Raw genomic sequence first — 25,911 nt, forward strand, 5'->3', positions numbered from 1 at the left:
TCGGCGTTGGAGATTATGTTGAGGTCTTGCTGTTGGGCTACGTGTGCGAGTGGGGCCATGTAAATGTTGAACAGCGTCAGGTTGAGGGAGGATCCCTGGGGTACGCCGCAGATGATCTTGGAGGCTTTGGAACGGTATTGGGGGAGGCGGACTCTCTGAGTTCTGCCCGAGAGGAAGGAAGTGGTCTAATGCAGAGCCTTGTCTCGGATCCCTGCGGCATGGAGGCGTGCGCGTAGTGTGCGGTGGCAGACGGTGTCGAAGGTCTAGGAGGATGAGTGCTGCGGTTCCGCAGTTGTCCAGCAGGGTCCGGATGTCATCGGTGGCGGCGATGAGGGCAGTCTCGGTGCTGTGTTTTCTGCAGAACCCTGACTGGGAAGGGTCCAGGATTCTGTTTTCTTTGAGGTATCGGCTTAGCTATCTTTTGACGGTTTTCTCGATGACCTTGGCCGGGAAGGGGAGCAGAGAGATGTGCCGGAAGTTCTTGAGGTCTCTTGGGTCTGCCTTAGGTTTTTTGAGTAGGGTGTTGGTCTCGGCGTGTTTTCAGATCTCTGGGAAGGTCGCGGTCTCGAAGGAGAGATTGATGGCGTTGCGCAGGTGGGGTGCGATGGAGCTGCTTGCACTGTTGAAGACGTGGTGCGGGAATGGGTCTGGCGGAGAGCCGGAGTGGATTGTGCGCATGGTCTTGATGGTGTCATCGATGCTCACGCTGGCCCAGGCTAGCAGGGGGTCGTGGTCGATGATGTGCGGAGGGTCTGTTGTGTTGCTGCCTGTTGGGGCTGTCTGGGTGTTGAAGCTGTCGTGGATGTCGGCTATCTTGCGGTGGAAGAAGGTGGCGAGGGAGTCGCACAGCGCTTGCGACGGCGGGATGTCATTAGTGTTGGAGCTGGGGTTGGGAAGTTCCTAAACGGTGTTGAAGAGCTCCTTGTTATTGTGTGCGTTGTTGTTGAGGTGGTCTTTGAAGGAGGTCCTCTTGGCCGCCCTGATGAGGTGTTGGTGGTTGTGGATGGCGTCCTTGTGTGCTGCGTGGCTCTTTTAAACATGCAGAAGCTTTTCAACTTAGTTAATAAGATTGTATCACTGCTGTGAGAGACATTTATGAAAACAGTTTTTAGACATGAACTTAAAATATAAATGCTGCTCCAATCCCATGACCGCAATGCCCCTAGTGAATTAAGCGGCAAGCCAGATATATGTCCCCTTCACAGCTGTTAAGTTTTCACATTGCTTATGTGTGGCATTTTGGTGGTTTCAGTGTATTTATTTATGAGTGACGTTCTACTGCTAAATGGGTGACCTTAATAGTGTCACTTTTTCTCAAGTAAAACCAAGCAATGGGGCTTGCAACAGAGTGCCACTCCAGCATAGGACCACCCGCACTATTGACTAACCACCCCAGAAATGCCCTTGAGATAATCATGACTCTTGAGTCATATGATAACAAGGCACTACTATTTAATGTATCTTAGTGTTCATGATGTTGAACTTAATGTAGTTGTGCTTGAGTTTTATGTTGCTAACATCATTACTCGACTGTTTTTAGACATCCACATCAGTCGTTATGTTACATGTGTAGAAGTGCTTATTTATATACTTCAAAAGTGACTATATGCTTTACTCTTTTGTTTTAAATGTCCACAGTACAGCGCTATGAAACCTGGTCAGGGGAGTTGTGCTACCTAAGATTATAAATAAATAGTTCCGCGTTTAGTGTTGGTGTTTTAAGTTCTGTCTCTGGGTCAGAAAGTTATTTTTCTCTAATTGACGCCCAGTTCCTTACGTCGCACGATCTTCACTATATTTCAGATTATGCACTTCTTTTCAGCACTGAAAACCATCTGCCTGGGCAACTTGTATAAACTAATGAAACCTATTTGGACAGGCACACAGATTACCGTTCGTTTACATGAGGTGAGTTTGTTCCTCTTCTCTCACAACCTCAAATCCGCGTCTTGCAGCTCAGTTAAAGCATTTGACGTGACACAGTTGCTCAAAGCCAAAGGTTGTTAGAGGGCAGATACGTTCTGCAGCCCCATGGAGAGTCATATCCCCACAAAGGCTATTACACAAGCCGGTACAAATGGAGAATCCTCTTCATTTTATATTCCATTTTGTGTACAGTACACAAGGTTACCCAGAGCCATTTTCCTGCTGGCCCGTATTCAGCTGCGCTGCCAAATATTGGAATGAAAGCTGCTCTCACCTTGCTCCCCATGGCTCAGGACTGCATTGAGGCCGTTCATAGGGGTCAAGGCAATCCGCAACAACTGATCGCACCTAGAAAGTAGGCCTGGGTGGTAAATTCCGTTCCACTCTCGTAATTTGGGTAGTTCCGTGGAGATTGTTGAATTGGCAAAAATTCCGCCCCTTAGCGGAATTTTTAGCTTGTTCGCACTTTCAAAATGCGTGTTTGCAGGATATTTCTCCCCAAGCACGCAAACAGCATTTGCGAACAGGAAAAAAGTGGTGCGAACGGGCGGTACAAGCAATTTCACATGTTCACAGAACTTTTGCGTGCTCGCAGAGTTTTTTTTACCGTTACGCAGAGCTTTGTGTAATGCGACTACGCAAATTCCGCCCAACCCTACTAGAAAGCACGGAAAACATCATAGGACCCTTGCGCATCTGGTTGCCAATGCACTTGCGAGACTCCTTCACGGCCATATCTGAGCAGGCTGGCCAGCAGAGTAAAATGAGCATTCTACAGTTAAGTTGAGCATTCCATGCAGTGCGCCCCAGCCGGCCTGACAAATTAGATGAAGGATCCTCATGAAGCTGGGTCTTGGGTGCTTGCTGTTTATAGATGCTAGGTCTCAGTATCCATGTGGCCTGCCCAGGCCTGATTTTGCCTTACTTAATTGTTTTTTTAAAGAACATTGGGCTGGCGAATGGCTTCGCAGGGGAAAAACTGTAATCCAGTATCAACTAGTTTAATGTTTTGTGACCATGGCAAACGGGTGACTACCTTGCCCCATCTCACTTTGTGCAATTGCCTGGCAGCATCCTTAGGAGTCGAGCGTGCTCACTGCTGCCTTCGTTAATGTTCAATTATGCGGTTCCTCATGATTGTGCAAAACCTCACAGAGCTTTAATTATGCGTTACTAATCATTTTAGAGCGGTGTTGAAGACATCTGCACTAAAATAAGTTAGTCTAACCAAGGAGTCTCCAACCGTTCGATCGAACGTGAGCTACCAGTAGCTCACATCCTTGAGTTAAGTTTTAGGTCTAGCTTAGGCAGCTCATGCGCTGTCTCTTCGACACATGCTGTATCTACTCTGTGAGCTTACAGCCCGCCTATTGCTTTCTATTTTTTACTTTGTGTGCACTTCTAAAATGCTTGCTTCCATCTTGTTAATATGTGTTCTTTGTCCCTCCTTTTGGTATCTTGCTCCACCTCACAGAGCTCGGCCCTATTACTAGTAAGCTTTCACTTTCGGTCATTTCTGTTTGTTTTGGTGCACTATTTTTTTCCGTTGGTTTTTGCCCATAACACAAGTTCGCTCCTTTCCTGTTTGTCACATTTGCTGGGAAAGATGTAATTCTGAGCTCTGTTCCTTACCATACTTGATAACACGCACTTAAGTTTTGAGTCGCTTAGTCCCTGTTTGTCACATTTGCCTGTTTTTTAACATTATATTTTAATTTAGTTTTTACTTTTTCAAGAATTAAGTTTTATTTTGAAAATGTTGGCATGTGATGTAAAAATCCTTTGAAAATGGGGAAAAATTTAAATGATGAGTTTTATGGAATCAATTTAAAGTTAACTCTTCAGTTGAATTTTCTCCCATTTCAAGTGTCCCCTTTACACATCTTGCTCCTAGAGGCTGGCAGAAACAATGTCATATTTATAACTAAAAATACCGCCATTATTTTAAGTGGGGAAAAATTTAAAGTGCAGACAAATGTTGCATAATGTGGACATTTTTGCTGAACATTTTTTTGCACCTTAAATTTCTCCCATTTAAAAAAAAATAATTATATGGTTGTGTTTTACATGTAACACACCCACATATGGCAAAAGGTATCTACTGTGCCAGAAAGCACATGCGACACAGGTTCTCAGTCATCCTTTCACCTATATTCCATTCATAGGCGCACATGCTCCTACATCCCCAAATACCACAATCTCACTGACCCACATGGCAGCCCTGTCACAGTGCCCATAGCCCGGGGTCTCCAACCTTTTTTTTAATGAGAGCTACTTATGTTCAATGAACCCCCCCCCCCGACCTACTAATATTTCTAGAGATGTAAGGGTAACTACATAAGACGAGGTTACTTTAGTAGCCACTATAGGTAAGATTATGCAGAAGTGATCACTTCAATGCACCAGGCGTGGTTGCCAGCAGTAAGGTAAAAAATGCTTTGTCATGCCTCTACTTGGATAACACATAACCATCGCTGCAATGCCACTAGCAGCAAGTTAATATGTGCAATAACTGCTTCCCAATACCATTTGATTTTATTACTCAACTTTGAATAAATATTGGAAATTCAACCGTTTTTCCCCAAACATCAACATCCAAGCAATGAAAATACACACGTTTTCATCTTGAGTACACACCTTTCAGTTTTAATGTACATATATTGATTCAACCAAGCAAAAGCTTCTAATTGAGCTCACTGCGCTTCACTCAGGAGAGCTACTTACAGGTAGCTTGAAAGCTACCAGTAGCTTACAAGCTATCGTTGGAGAAGCCTGCATTAACTAATTGAGATTCCATAAAATTAACACGAAAGATTGAATTGCCCATCATTTTTATTTACCTTGCATGATTGAGTGATCATCTTTCATTTAAGGTGTGTGATTGATTTCATGTAGTTGCCTAAAGACCAACAAAATGCTTACAGAATACTTTTTGTTTCTGTTTTGTTGTGAGACCGGACCTGCATTGGGTGCACTGAGCAGTCCAAGATAAAGACTGCTTATGACCTGTGCGGTTTCAAATATAACCACCTATTTAATAATGCCTTACAGCAGGGCATCCCAATTGCATATGGGATTCTGACAGCTTGGGGTTTACAGCTGTACGGAGCTGGAAATTGCGAGACATAATTCATCGCACTTAAAACATAAATACAATTTGTCCTGTGCGTGAACAAGAAAACTCGTGAGTTTAGTCTGAAATTAATGGTGTACACTAACTGGCATTGTGGCCTAGTATTATTAAGCATATGCTGCACAAATCAACTGAACTTGACAGTACAGAGCCTGTAGACCGAGAATGCATGAATGACTCACCTGACTGCTGCCAGTAGTCGGTCATGAATACTTTTATTTGATTTCAATAAAAAAAATCATAAAACGGTGGGGAACCACCATAAGTAAAAATACATTTAAAATTTAAAAACAAGAGAATTTGAAACATTAAGACAATGCTGTTGATGGATATGCTGGAACTTATTAAATTAGTGAATGATTTCCTTTTTTCCAGCTCTCCTCTGCATAAGCGACATTCCTTAGATTGCCAGGGGTATTTCCATTTTGGTGTCAGATCTTTTGATGGAAATGACCCCTGCCGCAATAACGTTAAGTACTGTTTTCTCTCCTGGGAGAAATGATCAAGTAAATATGGTTGATGGCCTTGAGCCACGGTCCAGGCGTGTTTTTTTTTTTTGAGACAGCTGTATTGTCCATTAATAGGGAGGTCCTTTTGATTGCGTTGTTCACTACGGTTTTGAAACTGGAGTAAGTGGGGAGGTTAAGCCAGGCCTCCTCGACTTGCAGTGCCGCGAGGGAGTCTTTCAGAACACTGAGCGTTGAGTTACTTAGCCTGGATTGGGTTTCAATTTCCTTCCAGCAGTAGTGTGCTAAGGTGTTATACTCTGCATCCCTCATTCTCCAGTAGTATTTAGCTAATGCCCCTTGTCTGTCGGGGGTATGTTTTCTCAGGCCGTACTCTAGACGTATTTGGGATGGTGAAATGTCTCGGGGGGGGGGGGATTGAGAACAGGGCCTTAAAGAGAGTTGATTGTGCTGAGTTTAGGGAGATGACATCTTTCGTGTTTAGAATTTCCGAGCCGTATGAAATTGAGAGTAAAAAGTTTGCTGAAATAGCTTTAAGCAAATGGCCTGTAGAGCACCCTGTAAGTTTTTTCTTTAAGACACTGAAGGCGAACTGCAGTTGTTTAGCTCTGGTATGGTCTTGCCCCACTTGTAAATAAAAGTTGAGGTTACGGTCTATAGTGAAACTTAGATATTTGTATGAGTCTACTGGGGACAGAGGTTGCCCGTCCAAGTACCAGGTGAATTTGCGATGAGCCTTGATTTTAACTCGTCTGGCAAACGCATCACTTTTGGTTTTTTGATGGTTAATGGTTAATTGGGCATTGGTGGTGTAAGCTCCTAGTTTGGTGATGAGTCGCTGCAGACCTACAGGTGTTAGAGTGAGGAGCACAATGTTGTCCGCGTATTGTAGTCTGGGTGTAGGGACGTTACCCAGTTTTAGGGGGTCTGATGGAATTGACTGTAGTTGGTTATCTAGGTCGGCGATATAGATGTTGAAGAGGCAGGGTGCCAGCACACACCCTTGTTTTAACCCGTTAAGGGTTTGAATCTGTTTGGTTATGCTGTTCCCGTCGCCTTTCCTGACCTCAACCCACGTCTGGGAATACAAATTGATTATGGCGTCCAGGAGTTTGGTTGGAACGCCCCAGTTGTGCATTTTTACCCATAGCTTGGCTCTTGGGACTTTGTCGAAGGCTGCTTTCAGGTCTATGAAGCATGCATACAAAGGCCTGGAATTTGTGAGAGCTTGGTTGGCTAGCAGGGTAATCGCAGAGATGTTAGTGAGTGTGCCCATCCCTGCCCTGAATCCTGTTTGGGTGTAGGGGATGAAGTTACTGCTTCCGACCCAGTCCTCCAGGTCTGCCAGCAAGTTTGATGCATACATTTTGACCTCCACATCAATTAAGGCTATCAAACGGTAGTTGGAGGGGTCGGAGCGGGGACCCGACTTGTATATTGGATTTAAAATACTGCCCTTCCAAGAGTCTGGGATGGTGGAAGAAGCTAGAATTGAAGAAAAAAGTGGCGTGAGGAGTTCAGACCAGAATGGGGGGTTGTGCCGAAACAAGGCGTTTGGCAACCCGTTGGGTCCTGGGGCTCCCTTGGGTCTCAGTTTTTTTTGTTCAAATCTGTTTTTATTGTGAACACAGCGATAAGCCTACAACCCCTTTCCGGAGCCGGCCGCGCATAGAAGAGTCTGTAGGTAAATCTAGACATGGGAGATGGAGTCATTAACACAGCGCCCTGCCTACAACCCCCGGAGGGGGGGGCCGGCCGCGTGGCTTAGGGGAGAGCAGAGCAAGAGGTGGCCATAAGCTGGCAATGCGTCGTTGTGTGGGGTAGGCACGTATATGAGGAATAGCAATGGTGTCACATTTCCAACAGGCCCAACAGGGACCTAACTGCCCCAAGGAGGGGCGGAAGCCAGAGTGGCAAGTAGGAAGGAAGTAAAGTCAGGAAAGGAGCTAGTAGTGACAAGGTGAAGAGGAGGTAGAGGGGCGCACCCGTGGCCATAAACAGGGAGTGCAAAACACAAAGCGGCGCTGGGGGTAGCGGTTAAAAGTCCAGTCTGCTGGGGTCAGCAGGGATGAGGGCGTCCTCGAATAATTGCAGAGCGCGGAGCCTGGGAGGCATGTGGCGGGCATAGCTAATCGAGCACAAGAGGCGCACTAGGGGTTCCCACACTGCCTTGAAGCGTACCCCCCTGAATTGTATCCGCGCTGTGAGTAGTTCCATTGTCAGGACCTGCCAGAGGCGCACGAACCAGGATGCTATCGGCGGCGCCTCTGCTCGTTTCCAGTGCAGGGCAATGAGTTGTTTGGCAGCACCTAGCATGTGAAGGGTGAGGATCCAGTCGCTGCGCGTGAGGGCCCTAAGTGTGGGGGGTCGGATGCCCAGTAGGAGTGTGCAAATCTCTTCAGGGAGGGGGAAACCCAACACCTTCTTGATGTGACTGAGGACCTCCTTCCAAAAGACAGCTAGGGTAGGGCAGGACCACCAGATGTGTACGAAGTCACCAGTCGCGGTGCCACACCTCCAACACAACGGCGAGGAAGCGGGGAACATTTTGCTGAGTCGCAGGGGGGTGTAGTACCATTGCGTCAGCATTTTGTATGCGTTTTCCCTTTGCGGGATGCTGCGGTAGGTTTTGGGGATGTCGTTCCAGAGCCTAGTCCATTGAGAGGGCGTGATGTCAGCGCCTGTCGCCGACTGCCACTGTTTCTGATAGGGGTGTACAGGTGGGGTGGTGGGGTGTTGCAAGATGTTGTAGATCTGGGAGATGAGCCGTTTCAGTCCCCCGAGGGTTCGTGCCAACTTCTCAAAGGGGGTATACGGTCTAGTAGCAGCTTGGTACATGTCATCCCCCGAGGTCTAGTGGCGCAGCTGCGTGTATTGTAAGTGGGCGGTGGGGGGGAGCCTAAATTCTTCCTTGCAGTCTAGCCATGTTTTAGGCGATCCGCCAAGAAAAAGGTCTCCTGCAACTCTGCAGTCACCTTGCGTCCAGCTCTCAAAAGCTCGGGTCCGGGCGGCTGGAGGGAAGTGTGGGTTACCCGCAATGGGAGTATGCGGAGAGGGAAACGTGGTGAGACCCTTGGCCACTGCCACCCTGTCCCATACCTCAAGAACCGTCCTCGTGGGGACCGCAAGATATGCACTTCTGGAACGTGCCACCCGCGGTAACCAAGGCAGGTCCCATATGGTACGCCCCGTGACCGAACGGTCCATGTGGAACCAGTGCTTGTCGCTTTCGCGTGCACCCCATTCGATCACGTACCGGAGGTGTGACGCCCAATAGTAGTGGAGGAGATTCGGGCAGGCAAGACCGCCCCTGTCTCTCGGTTCCATCAGGACTTTCTGCGAGAACCGGGGTCTTTTGCCCCCCCATATGAAGGACGTAAGGTCGCGTTGAAGGTTTCTGATGCAGTGAATTGGGATCGGGGTGGGGAGGCACTGGAAAACATACAGGATGCGGGGAAGGACGGACATCTTGACAGCGTTGAGCCGTCCCAGCCAGGAGATCATCAAGGGTTTCCATTTTCGCAAGTCAGCCAGGACTTCCTTGCGGCAAGAGGCCCAATTCCTCGAGGACCACGAGTCAAGATGGGGCGCGAGATCCAGGCCCAGGTATTGAATATGGCTGTCAGCCCAGCGATAGGGTGTGACCCCCTGCATGAAAGAGATTTCCTCGTCGGGGACGGTAAGGTTAAGCGCCCAAGACTTGGCATGGTTGATTTTAAGGCCGGACGCCTGTTCAAACAGGGAAAGGGCATCGTGCACCGCTGGGAAGGAGACCCGAGGGTTCGTGAGAGTAAGGATCAGGTCATCGGCGAAGAGCGCTACCTTATTAGTGCGTCCTCCGTGGGGGACACCATGAATATCAGGGGTACGCCTAATCAGCTCCGCCAGCGGTTCAACCGCAAGGGCGAACAGGAGCGGCGACAGTGGGCAGCCCTGCCTCGTACCCCTGTGGACCGAAAGCGGCGATGTCAATTGGCCATTGACCCGAATTCGGGCTCGCGGTCCTAGGTAGGGGGCCATGCACCTGGAGATCATGATAGGGCCAAGACCTAGTTTCTTGAGGACCGCCCGCAGGAAGGTCCAATCAATCCGGTCGAAGGCTTTTTCTGCGTCCAGCGAGAGGAGACAAGCCGGTATTTTCCAATGGTGCACCTTTCCCACCAAGTGCGCCAGCCTGCGGACATTGTCGGCTCCCTGGCGGTCTCGGATAAACCCCACCTGGTCCGGATTCACCAGGCCCGGCATGTGTGGGTCAAGTCGTTTGGCCAAAACCTTGGTGTAAATCTTGAGATCAGTGTTAAGGAGGGCGATGGGGCGGTAGGAGGCGCATAGGTCCGGGTCTTTCCCAGGTTTGGGGATCAGGGCTATTTCCGCCAGACCCATGTCAGGGGAGGGGCCGACGGTGTCAGAAAAGGAGCTGTATAGTCGCAACAGATGCGGGCGGAGCTGGGTCAAGAACAGGCGATAGAAGGCCAACGGTAGGCCGTCTGGCCCCGGGGTTTTCCCCACGGGGAGATCCTTAACAGCCTCCGTTATTTCCTCCTCCTGTAAGGGGCTCTCCAGCGAGGCCGCACACGCCGGGGACAGGGTAGAACCCCCGTAGTCTGCGAGGACGGCCTCTCGGGCCTCCGGGGAGGTGGGCTCCTCGGCATATAGGGAGGAGTAGTAAGCAACAAAAGCGGCCTGCTTGGCCTTCTCGGTAGTGGCGCAAGTGCCGTCCTGCTGCTTGACGTTGGCGATGTGGGCCCTAGCGGTACGTGCCCGCAGCCTGCCGGCCAGTAGTCGGCCAACCTTGTCCCCACCCTCGTAATACCGTTGCTTGAGTGCTAGCAGGGAGTGTTCCGCCTTGTTGGTGCGCAGGGTGCGGAGTTGCCCCCGTAGGTTAGCTAGAGCTCTCTTTGACGAACGCGATGGGGAAAGTCCGGTCCCGGGCCTCCACAAGCTTGATTTCGCTAGCCAGGTCGGTTTCCATCTTGGACTCCTCCCTCCTCCGTGCCGCCGCCAGGGAGGTGATGTGACCCCGAATGGTGGCCTTGAAGGCGTCCCAGACCGTGTGAAACGGCAGTTCAGGGGTGTCGTTAACGGCGAAATACGAGTCTATGGCGTCACGGATGCTGGCGACGTCGTCCGGGTCCCGAAGGATCCTCGGGGGGAGCGTTCATCGGCGTTCACGAACGGCTCGGGACAAGGGGTCCTGCAGCAAGAGCTCCACGTGAGCATGGTCCGACAGGGAGATGTCGGAGATAGCAGCAGCTAAAGAGTCTCGGGCCATCTCAAGGGAGGCGAAAAGATAGTCGATTCGGGAGTATGTCCTATGAGAGTGTGAGTAGAAGGAGTAGTCTCGGGTCCCCGGATTGTGGTAGCGCCATACATCCACAAGTCCCAGGTCCCTTAGCTGTGTTTTAAGAGTGGAAGACATTGCTCCCGCTCCATTAAAAGGGGCTCCCGCCCGATCTAGCTCGGGGTCCCAGACAAGATTGAAATCGCCGCCCAGGATCACATTACTATCGCCCGATGGGAACTGCTCCCGCAGGAGTGTCTGGAGGTATTTGTCCTGCGACTGGTTGGGAGCATAGACACACCCAAGTGTGAACTGCGCACGGCCCAGCTGTACCGTGGCCCGGAGGAAGCGCCCGTCAGCACTCTTGAAAGGTTTCACGGATCCCCGCCTAATGCCTGCCCTGCATAGGATTGCCACCCCCGCTGTCTTGGTGTCAGAGGATGCCCAGAACTGTGTGGGGTATCTAGGGTGGGCCATGCGTTTGGTGTCTCCCCTGAGAAGGTGCGTCTCCTGTAGGAGGATAATGTCAGGGGCGTGGTGTAGGAGGTAGCGCCATACCTGCTGCCGCTTGTTGGGGGAGTTGAGCCCTTTGACGTTGAGAGAGAGGACTTTCAAGGGTGTAGGGATGTTCGCTGTCATAGCACTAAGGGGGAGTGGAGTCGCGCATAACCCAGTGTAGCAGGCCCTCCCGTAGACAATACAGCGGCAGCCGCTTCTCGCCTCCAGCGCTGCAGCCCCCGCAGAACCCACCCCTCCACCCCACCGCAGGCGCGAGAGGGGTAGTATAAAAGTGAAGTAGGAAGAGAAAGGTGAGAAAAAAGAAGAAAGGCACAAAAAAGAGATCGAACCAAAACAGGCCAACAGGGCCAGCATACAATGTCCCAGGTATCGGACATCCTCTACCCGAGGGTTTGGATGAATCCAGGAATGTCACTTCCTACAGGACAAAGGGAGGAAGTGGAGATCTGGGCAAGTAGAGTAGAATCAAATCGTCTCAGAGCCCGTCCACCCCGCTGCCCAGAGGTAGTCCGGGGGTGTGCCAGGTTGCGGGGCCACTCGGTCCGTTCAGGCGCCAGTGGGGCGCAGGGGCCCTGCGGTGAAGACCATGGCCCGAGGGAGGCAAAGGGTGTCGTCTTTTCCACGAACAGTTGGGGTAGGCCATTGTGGGGCAGAGAGACACGCTGAGGTGCCTAGAAGGCGAGCGTGTGTATGGGGTAGCTGGAGTCACAGTGGCAATGTTCAGTGGTCATTCGGGGTTGAGGGGCGATCCCCACCCTCAGATCCTGAAGCAGGGGGCTGGGAGGCTCGCTCCTCGCGGTCGCCTTCGAGGGAGCGGATGTGGGCAATGATGTCCTGCTTGGTTTGCGAGGTAGAGAGTGCGTCCACCGGAGGGGACCGCCGACGTCTGCGCACAGTGGACCATTCAGAGCGTGGAGGAGCCTTCTCCGAGCGGGGAGGACGCGTCGGGCTGTGATCTGGTGACTCCGGCATGTCCAGTAGTTGTGCCGCCTCTCGATAGGATCTAAGTGACCTGCGCTTGCCTTCCCATCTGAAGATAAGTGCAAAGGGATGCCCCCACTGGTAAGAGATGTTGAGGGTCCGGAGCTTCTCTGTGATCGGGCGGAAGACTCGCCGTCTGTGGAGTGTGGTGGGGGCCAGGTCCTGGAAGATCTGGATCTTGTGGCCTTTCTATCGCAGATCCGGGTTATCCCTAGCCGCCTTCAAGATGGCCTCCTTCTCGGTGAAGTAGTGGAGCCTGGTGACGATGTCGGGCAGGAGACCCGCTTTTCCCCCCGCTCCGAAGACACGGTGTGCGCGGTCCAGGCGCGGTGGGGGGGCGTCCTCTTCGCCCCACACCGCCTGCAAGAGTAGGGCCACATAGGCCATGGTATTAGTCCCCTCTTCTCCGAGTGGCACACCCCGTATGCGGAGGTTGTTGCGGCGTCCCCTGTTTTCCAAGTCTTCCTGCTTGATCTGGAGCTGGATATGTTGTTCCTCGAGGGTCGCCACTCTCCGCCAGATCTGTTCCAGGTCCTCCGTGCGGGAGTCGACCGTTCTTTCCAGACCGTCGACGCGATCGCCAAGGTCGGTGACTTCCTTGCGCATTTCTTTGACGCAGGTGTGGACCTCCGTCCTGAGGGACCCAATTTCAGTTTTCAGATCGGCCATAAAGGAGGTCATGAAGGCCTGCGTCACCGGTGGGGAGTCGGGTGGCGGTGGGGGCTTCCCCCCTGACGATGCCGAGGGCCCACCGGAGGGTGATGGCGCGCCCGCCTTACCCCACATAGAGGCTACTGACGCCCCCCTGGTCGTCGTGGGTGTGGGGTCCGGTTTACTCCCCTTGCCGCGGGTCATGGTCCACGTGGGCCGCACTCAAACAGGGGAAGTCCAGGCCGTGGAGGGGCCGCCGGAGCTAGGGCGGGCAGCGCACCCAAGAAGATGAGGCAGCACGGAGGCAGGGGAGGCGGCGGAGAGGTGAGGACTGTAGATGGGCCACAGCAGTTCGGGCCGGCGCCCGCAGGCGGGTGGCCTCTCGCAGTCTCGTGGTGTGGCTCAGTACCCCGGCGCCGCCCAGATCAGGGCCTCCTCCCAGCGTCGTGCCCAGCCGGTCCCACCGCAGCCGGCAAGGAGTGTCCAGGAGGGTCCCTGCCTCCCAGCGGCGGGGAGTCCAGTGTCAAGGGGCAACAGGCAGCAGAGATCCCTGGGGTCCCCGCGCAAGCACAGCAGGGTCACCCAGTCCGGGGTCCGTCAGGCGTGGTAGGGTCGGGTCTCGGTGGCAAGGTGGCCAGGGGTCGGTTGCTGCAAGGTTGGGGCCCACCAAGGCTCAGGGGTCGCCAATGCACCGCGGTCAGCAGCGCGCCAGGCCGCAGTCCATGTGTCCAGGGCGGCTGGGGGCGCTCAGGCCGGGATCGTCGGTGTGTGGGGTCAGCCCGCCTCCAGAGGTGGGAAGTGGCGGGAAGAGCAAGTGTCGGGCCCCTTCGGGAGATGTCAGGCGGGGAGGGGGCCAGCGCGCTGCAGCTCACCGTTTGGGCCCAGCGAGGGGCGATGGAGTCCCGACCAGGACTCGGGGGCCGCCGGCAATCCCACAGGTCTGGGCCTGGTTTTCCCGCCGAGGCCGGGGGCTCAGGTAGGAGCGGCGTCCGGGCCGCCGCAGTGCCTCCCGCTGGTGACAGCCCGGCAGTCCGGCTCCAGCGGGTCGGGTCTCGGTGGCAAGGTGGCCAGGGGCCGGTTGCTGCAAGGTTGGGGCCCACCAAGGCTCAGGGGTCGCCAATGCACCGCGGTCAGCAGCGCGCCAGGCCGCAGTCAATGTGTCCAGGGCGGCTGGGGGCGCTCAGGCCGGGATCGTCGAAGTGTGGGGGTCGGCCCGCCTCCAGAGGTGGGAAGTGGCGGGAAGAGCAAGTGTCGGGCCCCTTCGGGAGATGTCAGGCGGGGAGGGGGCCAGCGCGCTGCAGCTCACCGTTTGGGCCCAGCGAGGGGCGATGGAGTCCCGACCAGGACTCGGGGGCCGCCGGCAATCCCACAGGCCTGGGCCTGGTTTTCCCGCCGAGGCCGGGGGCTCAGGTAGGAGCGGCGTCCGGGCCGCCGCAGTGCCTCCCGCTGGTGACAGCCCGGCAGTCCGGCTCCAGCAGCTCCGGCGCGGCTCCGCCGGCGACAGACTGGGTCCGCTATTCCTGCACGGCCGCAGGTGAGGCCAGGAGTGTTCCGGTGTCCCTTCTGGGCCGCAGCGCCGGTCCTCTCTCCAGGGGCTCGTCCCGACACCACAGCAGCAGCCTCAGGGCAAGATGGCGGTCCGCGACCGTTGGTGGAAATCCCGCCGGCTGGCGGTGTGGCCGCAGGAGCTTTCACGGCCGCGGCTCTCCGTCGATGAGGGACACCAGCAGGGACCGTGATGCGTGGGGGTCCCCCGGAGTGATTACCCCCCGAAATCTATGCTGAAGCAGGCGGATTAAAGCAGCGGGGTGACGGAGCTCAAGTGAGACACGTCTGCTCACATCGCCACCGTAGCCACGCCCCCGGGTCTCAGTTTTTTAATGATTTTTAATACTTGCTCCTTCCGGATTTGCAGAGAATATTCAAATGCTTCAGAGTTGGGGGAGATTCTGGTATGGCCTGCAACAATTGGCTTCTCGCCTGATTCTGGGCCGTGAGTTACCGGACGAACCATTGACATGTCGTTGTATAGGTAATCAATGTGGGCACTCCAGGAGTCCTCCATGATGTCAGAGTTGTGGTGCCGGTTCTTGCCGTTTGCTAACAGGTTGATTATTGGCCAGAACTGCCTCGAGTCCCTTTGTTTGGTAGAATGGTGGAGTTTGGCCCATAGTTGTTCTTGGAACGCTTTTTTAGCTGCCTTGATGTCTTTTCTTTGGCGATTAGTTGCAGGAGGTCCTGGGAGGGGGCAGACCACTGGGTGCGTAATCTCCTGAGGTGTTTGTTCAATTGGTGTTTTTGCTTCCTGAGGTGTTTTGTGACCATTCAGCCCCTTGATGGCTTTTGACTTTTTTTCCTATGGCCTGCTTGAAAAATTTTTGATTTAATTCTAGGATAAAGCACTCCCATGCCTGAGTGTTTATGGGTTCTGTTTGAAGTCTTTCTAAGAGGTTGGTGCATGTCCCCATGATGTCGTTAATCGAATCTGATTTCCAAACCAGACGTTTTAAGTTAAAGCATTGCGTTTGGTGTGATAATACTCTGGATGGCACTGGGTAGTCTGTATTAATTAGTAACATGAATGTTTGCGGTTGGTGGTCGCTTTCAGTCCTATCCAATATTTGGAAATTCGTGATAGAGGGGGAGAGCTCGTGATCCGTGAAAGTGTAGTCTATTGTTGAAACAGATTTGTGAGTAATACTGGTGTGTGCAACTGGACAGTCTGTCGGGCTGCTCCCATTTAGCATTCTCATTGAAAGCTCCGCCAGACTGGCCGCACATCTCTTGCAGAGCGTATCTCGTAGTTTTGGTGCGTGTGTGCGCTCGTTAATGGCTTTCAGTAAGTTCATATTAAAGTCCCCTGACAAGATGATATTTGCTTCCCGATAGGCAAGTTTTAGGGTTGTCATTGTTGCTAATAAATGGTGTACACATATCTTTTTCCGACTGAACAATGGGTGAATATAGATATTGAGTATCAGCAAACAAGTTAGAGGCGGGGCTTCGAGTTTGACACATTGCAGCCAAGAAGACTCAAGTTCTATTGTTGAAGCTTGTCATGGAGTATCGGTTGAGACTAACGTTGAAAGACCTCCTTTGTCTCTCCCTAGGTTTCCTGCCTTTTCGGCGGGGCACTGAAATTCCTTGTATCCAGTTATGGGAGTAGGGTTAATCATCCAAGTTTCCTGGAAGAGAAGAATTTTATACTTTAAAATGAATTCCATGAAGCCTGGATCTTCAAGTTTTGTGCTAAGCCCGAACACATTCCAGGAGCAGATGTTGCAGCCTTGGAGATGATTGGAAGCTGTGTGAGTGTTGATTCATGCCATATCTTGAGATGGTCCGGCTGTGATTCGGTCCAAGGGGCTTAATGGATTCTAGGTTAGCAAAGGTGATAGTAATGTTCTTAGACGTGCACTCGTTTCTTTTTTGGTAAGTTTGATGGTCTGAGCCTTTTGCCCCCTTTAGCAGACCCACTGATTGGTAGACTGGTTGGAGCAGGTTGGGGTAGCAGGGGGGGTCGATCTTTTTTAATTTGAAGCTCCACGTTGCAAATTGATCCCTCTGCTGCCAAATTTGTTCAATAAAGGAGGTGGCTGAGAACGAGGCTGTGGTAATTTCTTGTCCATTGAAGTACGTTTTCCTTTTAAATGCAATACTAACAATGTCGCTGGTAGTTATGTGACTCGGGGGGGGGGGGGGGGCAGAGATTTAAAGAGTTTAAGTAGGATACTTCTATTTAAAATGTCATGATTTCCCCTTGATACATAGTGGGGGATGAAGTCTAATTTGTTGGAATTTGAGGAGAAATCCTGGTGCGACGCTAGGTGTACTGCCCATCCCAAGACATTATCGGCCAGTGATGGCGCTGTTGTTCTCAAAGAAGTGGTCAAGGTTACGTCTGCATTGTTTTGGGTTGGATGTTTATGGACAATTGTCCGGGTTGCTTGATTGCTTCCCACATTAGAGTTATTGCCTGAGTCGGTTTGACAGATATCTTCCCCTAGGTTTTCGGTAACTGAAAGTGCTTTGCGTGGACTTGATGTACTTGTGTCTATCGTAGGTTTCTTTAGTTTAATTGGTGAGATCTGAGTGGATTGCCTTGGTGGATTTAAGGTGTTTTACTTTCATTGGTGGCTTAAAAATACTATAAACTTTCTCTGACTACGGTAATTCCCTTTTGATGTTATTTGGACGGTTTGCGTGGGTGAATTGCGTGGATGGATGGTTCAATTGATTATTGTATGGAGTTGTGTCCGGAGGAGTGAGGGCTTCATCGTGGTCGCTCTGATTCCGTCCCTGATCGGTTTGCGCAGGAAATAAATTGGTTGCCTGTCTAGATTGCCTTTTGTTTCTTGTTTTTCTTAGGTGTTTTCTCTCACGCTTGGTTAGTAACTTGGTTGGTGTGAGTGGCTCGGATAGTGGTTGCTCCACATTTTCAGTTGGTTGGAGGGCTGAGATGTTTGGATTGGTAACAGTAGTTGCCGGACTAGGTGCTGTACGGTCTGACTGTAATTGATCTGAAAAGGGAACTGCGCCGCTTTGTATCTGTTCGCCCACGTGGCTGGGTGATTCGGGGTCAGTCGCCCTTATTGCATTATTATCTTTCACTGTTTGCCGGGCGTCCTTTTCTGTGGCTTCCCTACTTGAGACAAGTAGATCTGAGAATATGGTGGGGACCTCCGCTAGTTTGTCTATTATTTGGGTGCAATTGCAGTTACACGTTTGATATGTAGTTTCCTGGTCTCGCTGCACCCTCAAGACCATCTCGTTGAAACTTTGCAGTTTCTGTTCTACCCCCTGAACGTGGATTGCTAGGATGTTTAGAAGGTCCACTTGGGTATCCAGCTTGTCTGAGTGGTAAGACATTGTTTTGGCAATTGTGTCCATTATTTGTAGCAAGAGCTGCCAGACTGCTGCCAGTAAACAAGTGCTGTTTGGTAGTGTATGTACCACGCTGAGCTCTTCACCGCTTGGTGTCTCGTGCTGCGTCTTGGGAATGAACTCTTTAATTGGCTGGGCACGAGTTGCAACAGCAGGTGGCAGTTAAAGGTGTTCCTGAGCAGATGTCGGAGATTCATTATTCTGGGTGACTAGCCGGTAGTGGCACTTTTATTATTTCGTGTTCTTCACCCGGCTGCCATCCGTGCTAGCCAGAGACCAGAGCACCCACCCTCTAACTAAAACAACTTATTGAAACTACAGAAAATGAGTTTCTGTGGGCAGGGAGAGACCCAGCGGAGCAATAACAGGTCTTTCTCTGGCACAGTCCTGTGTCGTCCTCTGCAGTAATTGCTCCGACCACCTGTCATCACTAGCCAGCCAGGTGTACAAAATGGTTGCACAGTACGCATGACACCACTTTGAACAGCACTAGTGCGAACGATGCTGCATCTCTGCCGTTTGCACCAATGACCTGCAGCTGCAAGCTCTACTGGGCCCGGAAAAACAGAAGACGCCGGACCCATGTGTGAATGGACCTGGTGCATTGCCGTTTGTTTAAGCTGTGGGGGTGACATTGCTGTCGTAAGCCTGAGGGTCAGCCAGATTGCCACAGATAGAACTAACTTAAAATGCACCCTGGCCCGTGCTCCAGCGGGCGATAGGACGGATCGGACAGACACCCGTCTATTAAAGTGAGACTGACAAATGCACTGTGTCCATAGTAGCCAGTCATTGGGTCCTCATGACCTCACTATGCCAGGTGTTGTGTGTCACATTGTAGCACACTAGAAGCAGCTGGCAAGCAGATGAGCCAGCCCCCAAGCCTGCCGGGAGCAGCATGCACTGCACGGCCACTGCAGCTTTCAGTAATGGTGCTTCATAGCAGTGCTCGGCTTGAGTAGTTGAGTGGCGCTATAATGCGTGATTTTGCGTTTCAGTGCGGTGATGCGGACCACCACTTTGAAATTTGTTATACGAACGCTTGATACGTGGTACATGCAGGGCTGGTTTACTATATAGATTTCTATAGATGGGAGACTTTGTGCTTCTGACGTTTGGTAGGTTGCTTGTGTACACTTGTTTTGGCAATAGCAAAGCTAGCGGCATGGTGATCAGCCAGCCCACGTGAGAGATTGTGCTGTTTCCACTCAGAGGAACATCAGAATACTGAAAATGGTGTCTAGGATAAATTCTGCTGGGTGACTGGGACCCTTGACAGCCTACTAGAACTTGGGTCATCTGCTCATTGGTTAAGATGTGGATGATGGCAAATTCCGATAGAGATTGTGCCTCATTAATTTTTGGAAGCTGGGTTGTATTTTTGAAATGTGTAGATTTAAAAGGATGGCGTGAGTTAATTTGGGTGTGGGGTAGGATTCATTTTAGTATGGTTTCACAGTCTGGAAATCAGAGTGTGTTTTTTGTGACGCATTGATCAGCTGTTTTAAAGTAGTCCTATGCAGATCCACATGACTATTGTGCACACACATGATGTAGGCAGTTAAGAGAGCTACGTTTTCTAACTCTAGAACAAGTTCCTTTACAATCTGCATTTTAGATATGTGTCTGCAGAGGGCACTTTATTTGAACTCCACAGCTACCCCCTGCCTCACTTTCCCCCGTTAGATTGTCAGTACCTACTAAATCAGACAAGCCCATTTATTGTGTAGTAAGGCGTTTCCACCTTGTGAGGCATTTAAGGACTTAGCCTGCCCTGTCTGATTTGAGTCTTATTAATTTCTTTTCCTACGTAGTCACGCTCCATCACTCTTCCCACTGCTAGATCTCTGAGACCACAACTAGGGGTTTAAGGGCCTTGTAATACGCTCCTTTGTGTCCCAGCATCAATGTCATAACAATTGCTAGTTAGTTCAGCATGTTTTTTTTTTATTTTTATTTCAGGTCATTTTTATTGAAGTAGCAAACCAAAAGTAAAGACAATACAATAATTCTTCCATTACAAAAATGATACGATGCAGTTATTGATGGACAATTACAGAAAGGCAAATAATAAAAAGAAAATCAACTCTTGCTTGTCTCGTCGATATACATAAACATGCAGAACACTCAATGTGTGGATGTAGCGGATAGGACTCTAGCATAGGACCACAAACGTACTCTCAAATACCCCAGGTGACTGTAACAAGATCGACATACAATGCATCAAGGTGGCTCATAATGAAATGAAGATGCGTCTAATGATTTCCACAGCTTCCTATTGGATGGACACCACGTAGAGGCCTGTAATGCCTGATTATTAGCACCTCTCAGACATGATAACCATTCCTGCCAGATTTTGAAGTTTACCTCATTTGTAGATTTCCATTTGCACAGAACCACCTTACATGCCAATGTTAGCATTAAATCCAAAAGCTGTCGATCTTGGTCACTTGATAGCCGTGACTCTAGCACCCCTAGAATTACATACACAAAGTCCTGTACAGGTCTTATCTTGAATACGTGATGAATGCAGTCAAATATTTTCCCCCAGTACTCTCTTAGAGAAGGACAGTTGAATAGCATGTGGGCAAGATCACCAGAACCTGACTGGCCGGTATCAGCATGTCGGTGAGTCTCTTAAGTTACATTTGAATAGCTTTTCTGGAGTCCAAAACGACCTATTTATGAGCATATATTTTGTCTGGAATAGGATGGGTGATACTTTGTGGGCAAGGGCAGTCTTATGAATCATGTCCCAGTCAAAATCTATTCCTGTGGAATTCGGTTCAGCTTCCCATCTTACTTCCACATTTCTGTGAGCTTTCTTGGGCAATGGTAATAATAGTTTATATACCTTAGAAACGAAGTGACCCGCTTACATAAGACGTGGGAGATGAGTTATTAGCCATGGTATACAGGGTGAGAAATTACGGGCAGATAGTGCCGCTTTGATTTTCAGGAAATCATAAAAATCCATCGGAGTAAGATCAAACTTCTGCTGCAAGGTTGAGAACGGGAGCGGATCTTTATCATCGTACAGATCTCTCGCTAAGTTAATGCCCTTCTTGGACCATGATTCCCAGAAGAGTCCATTGCCCTTATGCTTGAGGTAGGGATTTCTCCATAGGGACATAGAAGATGATTTAGTGAATGTCAGTTTAGTTTTATGTGTTTGGTCGAGTCTAAGCAGGGCCCGCCTAGTATTTAGCATTATATATTTGGAATGTGGTAAGTGCGACAGGTCCATAGTGAGTAAGGATTCAAGAGGAGCATGGCCCACTAGCGATTTCTCAATATTAATCCATATAGGTGTATAGATTGGGGATTTTGTGAACCATTGAACACCTTGTTTACAAAGAAAGGCTGTTTGATAGTTCCTGAACGAAGGCAGACCCAGGCCGCCTTTATCTTTTGCCAATTGAAGCTTCTTTAGAGATATCCTGGCTTTCTTACCCCGCCACAGGAAGTTACCAAACAGCTGATCTACCTTAGCAACAAAGTTATTCGAGAACGTCATAGGGAGCATGCTGGCCAAATAGTTAACCAACGGAGTCGACATCATTTTGAGCGTTTCCGCTCTACCCCACCAGGAGAGGAATTTTGGAGACCAACCTTCCAGCAGTGTGGATATCTTTTTTTAGAGTCAATTCTTCATTAATTTTTAGAGTGGAGACCAAATCTTTATCGAAGTCCAACCCCAGGTATTTAAAGCACTTGGGCTGCCATGTAAGACCAGAGTCCCCTATGATCCCCTTATTACCTATATTGTTCAGGAGTTTGACCTCCGTCTTGTCTTTATTGAGCTTATAGCCAGAAACCCTGGAAAAATCCACAATATCCGACATGAGTGCAGGTATGGCCTCCTCAGCTCTCTCAGAGAGAACAAGCACATCGTCCGCATATGCTGTTAATTTGACCGTGCAATCCCCAAATGGTATGCCTGCGGTGTTAGGATCATTTCTGATATGATACAAGAATGGCTCAATTGCCAGTAAAAACAGTGAAGGAGATAGGGGGCACCCCTGCCTCGTGCCTTGCTTTAAACAGAAGGCGGAGGAGAAAGATCCACCCGCCCTAACTCTTGCCGATGGGCAGCAGTATAGGGACATTACCAGTCGTGTAAATGTTTTCCCTAGGTTAAATTTGTAAAGGACTGCTTCAAGGAAGGACCAGTCAACCTTGTCAAAGGCCTTTTCGGCATCCAGCGTTATTGCCACTGTAGGTGTGTCTAGGAATTTTGCTTTTTCTAGCACATGTGCCAGAATCCTTGTATTGTCACTGGACAACCTATTTTTAAGAAGCCAGCTTGAGATGGATGGACTAACTGGGGAAGGACCTTCTGAAGGCGGGCGGAAAGTATCATAGCCAGGATCTTACAGTCTATATTAATTAGTGAAATAGGTCTATAATTTTTCGGGAGCGACGGATCTTTCCCTTCTTTAGGAAGTACTGCGATTATTGCCTCTGCTAGAGTGCCTCTGACTTCACCTGAGCTATTTATCTCCTGAAATAGATGTATTAGGGGTTCAACTAGTAGAGAGGGGAAGGTTTTGTAGAATTTAGCCGTAAAGCCATCCGGGCCTGGAGCCTTTCCTGTTTTCGGACTTTTAATTGCATTTTCTACTTCAAGAGCACTAATCGGGCCGTTGAGACTAACCTGGTCCTCAGCAGAGAGCTGTGGAAGATCACACTCATCCAAGTAATTCTTGATCCTGTCCTCTTCCACCGTTTTATTCTTTGCATAAAGGTCTTCATAGAATACCCTGAACACCTCTGTTATCTTGTCTGGATCTGAGTGTGAGGCCCCTAAGGCATCTTTAATGACGCTAATAGAATTCTGCTGTACCTTGAACTTCAAGTACGAGGCTAGGCTCTTACCAGCTTTATTAGACTCACAAAGCTTAAATCTCCGTCTTTTGTCAAGCCAAACTCCGGCTCTCTCACTAATTATTTTATTGTATTCGTATTTTTTATTCGCCAAGGCATAAAGAGACATATCATCCCTATCCCTCACATGCTTACTCTCAAGGTCTATAATTTCACTCTCCAAAGACTCCAAATTCGCATTATAGTTTTTGTTCATTGCTGATCTGATTTTGATACGTACTTTTCAAGGCATCCCATCGAATGAGATCAGATGTGTCCCCCTCTTTGTTAATCTGTAGATAAGAAGCGATTGAAGCTTGTATTGTGGACCGGTGTTGATCATTACTTAGGATTTCATCATTCAGGTGCCAAGACGTCTGACGAGAGGAGGATTTGACATTTGCAATGGATAAGGAGATGCAAGAGTGATCAGATATTACACGAGGTTCTATGGTAGTAGACTCTATTCTAGGAACCCCGTTCTGTGTTATGAGGATGTAGTCGATCCGGGAATACGAGTCGTGTGGTGCAGAGTAAAAAGTATAGTCCCTCCCTGTAGGGTTCTGAAGCCTCCACGCATCCACTAAGTGAAAGCGTTGACATAGATTGAGGAAGGCTTTATGAGATTTACTTGTTTTGAAGGGGCAGTGGGAATCTCTATCCAACGTTGCATCCATCGGAAGATTAAAATCCCCAGCCAGTATGTGAACAACATTATCCGGGATATTTTCAATATGCTTATTCAGATCCTCCCAGAATTTGAGGTCATTGGTGTTAGGAGCATAGATGTTCGTAACATAAAACTCTGTATTATCCCTACTTAGTTTGGCCGTAACCCACCTCCCGTCGTCACTCGCTTCGGAAGACAAAAGCTCTACCTTCGATTTCTTCGCAACAAGTATTAAAACACCATTCTTTTTGTGCACAGCCTCTGCGCCCACAACCTCATTGTAAAACGTATTCCTCAGGTGATAGAACTGCTTAGCCTCAAGCTTCGTCTCCTGTAGTAATACAATGTCACCTTTTAATCTCCGTATATAGTCTAAAATTTTTTGTCTCTTGACAGGTTGGTTCAGACCTTTAACGTTGAGAGATAATATCTTCAGTTTGTCTACATTACACACTCCCATTGGAGTATTAACTGTATTATGTGTGAACAGTCAATCGAAGCTTCATATTGATAATGATATCTGTCACGTGGTACAAACAACAGCATGCCAGTGAGACAACACCCTGAGGTCTAAAAGGGCCATATGAACGAAAGTAGAGTCCATAACCTTCCCCACCATCAAGCATTAATACAGTAAAGAATATGCAAGCAAGAAGAAGAAACAAAACTAAAAAACATAGAACACACAACCCGACCCCAAATCCCCTCAGCCCCCCACCCTTCCCACCCCACCTGTACGTAGTAGGCATGGTGATTGGAGAGAGAGTGCAATGCACCCTCCCCGTGCGTGAACACATTCATAAAAGTTTGGAACATATGAACTATCTCAGCAGACCCGTAGTTTGCTGCTAACTAAGGTAACCACGGTAAACCAGCATCTAGTAACCTAGCACATATATCGCGATTCAGAGACTTCTTGAGAAGAAGTGTAGGTATCATGGCTTCCTGCTGGTGTGTGCGAGTTACGAAAACAACAACATTACCAACTGTCGTAGGCCTATATGATGAAACATGTTAAACGTATCAACTTGTAGTCAGAACCCCATTACTCGAAGATCGCTATACTAGTAGGCAATAGTAGAGACATTCTCCATAGTCAAAAGATCGATAACAATAACAATTGCACTTATAACCAGGACATTCAATGGTAAGAGAGTTTGAGCAGAATCTAGCACATTCAATACCCTTCCACAACGAGGAAGAGGAGCACATAAGAAAATTGTGTGAAATGCGAAGATCCTTCACTTGTAACCTGAGGCCGAGGCCTGGTCGTATGGGCTTTCGGGATTGTTTGTCTCCATATCTAAGTCCTCAGGGCCATCTAGCATACGTTTCAATTTCAGGGGATCTGAAAAAATGTGTGGAGAACCTTGAATAATCAAACAATACTTCGCTGGGCCTACGAAACCATATTGGAAGCCCCTTTTCTTCAACAGCGGTCGGAGCGCCAAGAACGCCTTCCTGACGTCCACCGTTTCTTTACTGTAATCCTGCAAAATGTAGATCTTAGCAGTTTTCCACAGAATATGATTGTTTTTTCGCATGAAGGTGAGAATTTGTTCTACATGCTGGTAACGTAGTGGCTTACAAACAATAGCTCTAGGGCCTTTTTGATTTTTAGTTATCCTGCCCGGCACTCTATGGGCCCTATCGAATTCCAAAGGGTGCAGGAAAGTCATGTTAGTAGCTTGGGTGAACCAGGATTCAAGAAAGGCCACACAGTTCCCATGTTGATCCTCCGAACCTTCTGGAATACCAAATATGCGTAGATTCCCCCTTCTATTCCTGTCTTCCAACTCAGCGAGTTTCCTTGTCGTTTGGTCCGCAGCTATGCTTAGACGTTTAATGGCGTTACAGGACTTGACTTCCATATCCTCGAGTTTGCTAATCCTTGATTCTGCCTCTAACAGTTTTGCGTTGGTGTCGCGGTTATCTTGTCTGATCGCTGCTACTTCCTCTTTGGTCGCTTTCGCCAGATCCCTTACTTCATCTAGTCTGTTAAGTATCATTTCTATCGGATCCGGATTGTCTTTTCTCCCTTTGCCGGGCGAAGGCAGATCAGACTTAAGCCTCTTCAAGCTTTTCGCTAGTTCTTTGTTATCTGCCATGACTGCTCGTGGCGTAGACTGCCTGATCGTTCACAGTGGTCTTCCTGTAATTGTAGTTGCCCTTTATGGAGTACACGTAGTTGCCGGCCTTTCCAGTCCTTTTTTCTAACCTGATACCAGTAAACGTACAATAACCATTCAGGACCACCTAGGAGCTGATATGATAGTCATCCTATCTGTTTGCTTCCTGCCCTTGTTCAGACACCGTGATGAAATGCGCGCTTTTTAAATTAGGGTGGAAGCCTGCGTCGCCATTTTAGGAGCCACCACGTGCATGTAGAGCCTTACACTAGTAGAAACACTTTGTTAGTCTAGACATTGCTTTCATCCTCAATAGCAGCGTGTAGTAGGCGCTAGCCCCAGAAACCTACATCCAAGCATTCACTGAAAATTCCCTTTCTAGCCTCCTGGTGTAGCCCATGGCT

The 25,911-nt window shown here is 49.5% G+C and overlaps 1 protein-coding gene across 1 annotated transcript in view; it reads left to right on the plus strand.

Moving 5' to 3' along the window:
* Positions 1–25,911, plus strand: part of FAAP24 (FA core complex associated protein 24) — a 97,092-nt gene that overhangs the window by 1,156 nt on the left and 70,025 nt on the right. The gene's annotated exons all lie outside the window — the stretch shown is intronic.

This window comes from Lissotriton vulgaris, chromosome 12 (assembly GCF_964263255.1).
Source record: "Lissotriton vulgaris chromosome 12, aLisVul1.2, whole genome shotgun sequence".
Classification (NCBI taxonomy): Eukaryota; Metazoa; Chordata; class Amphibia; order Caudata; family Salamandridae; genus Lissotriton; species Lissotriton vulgaris.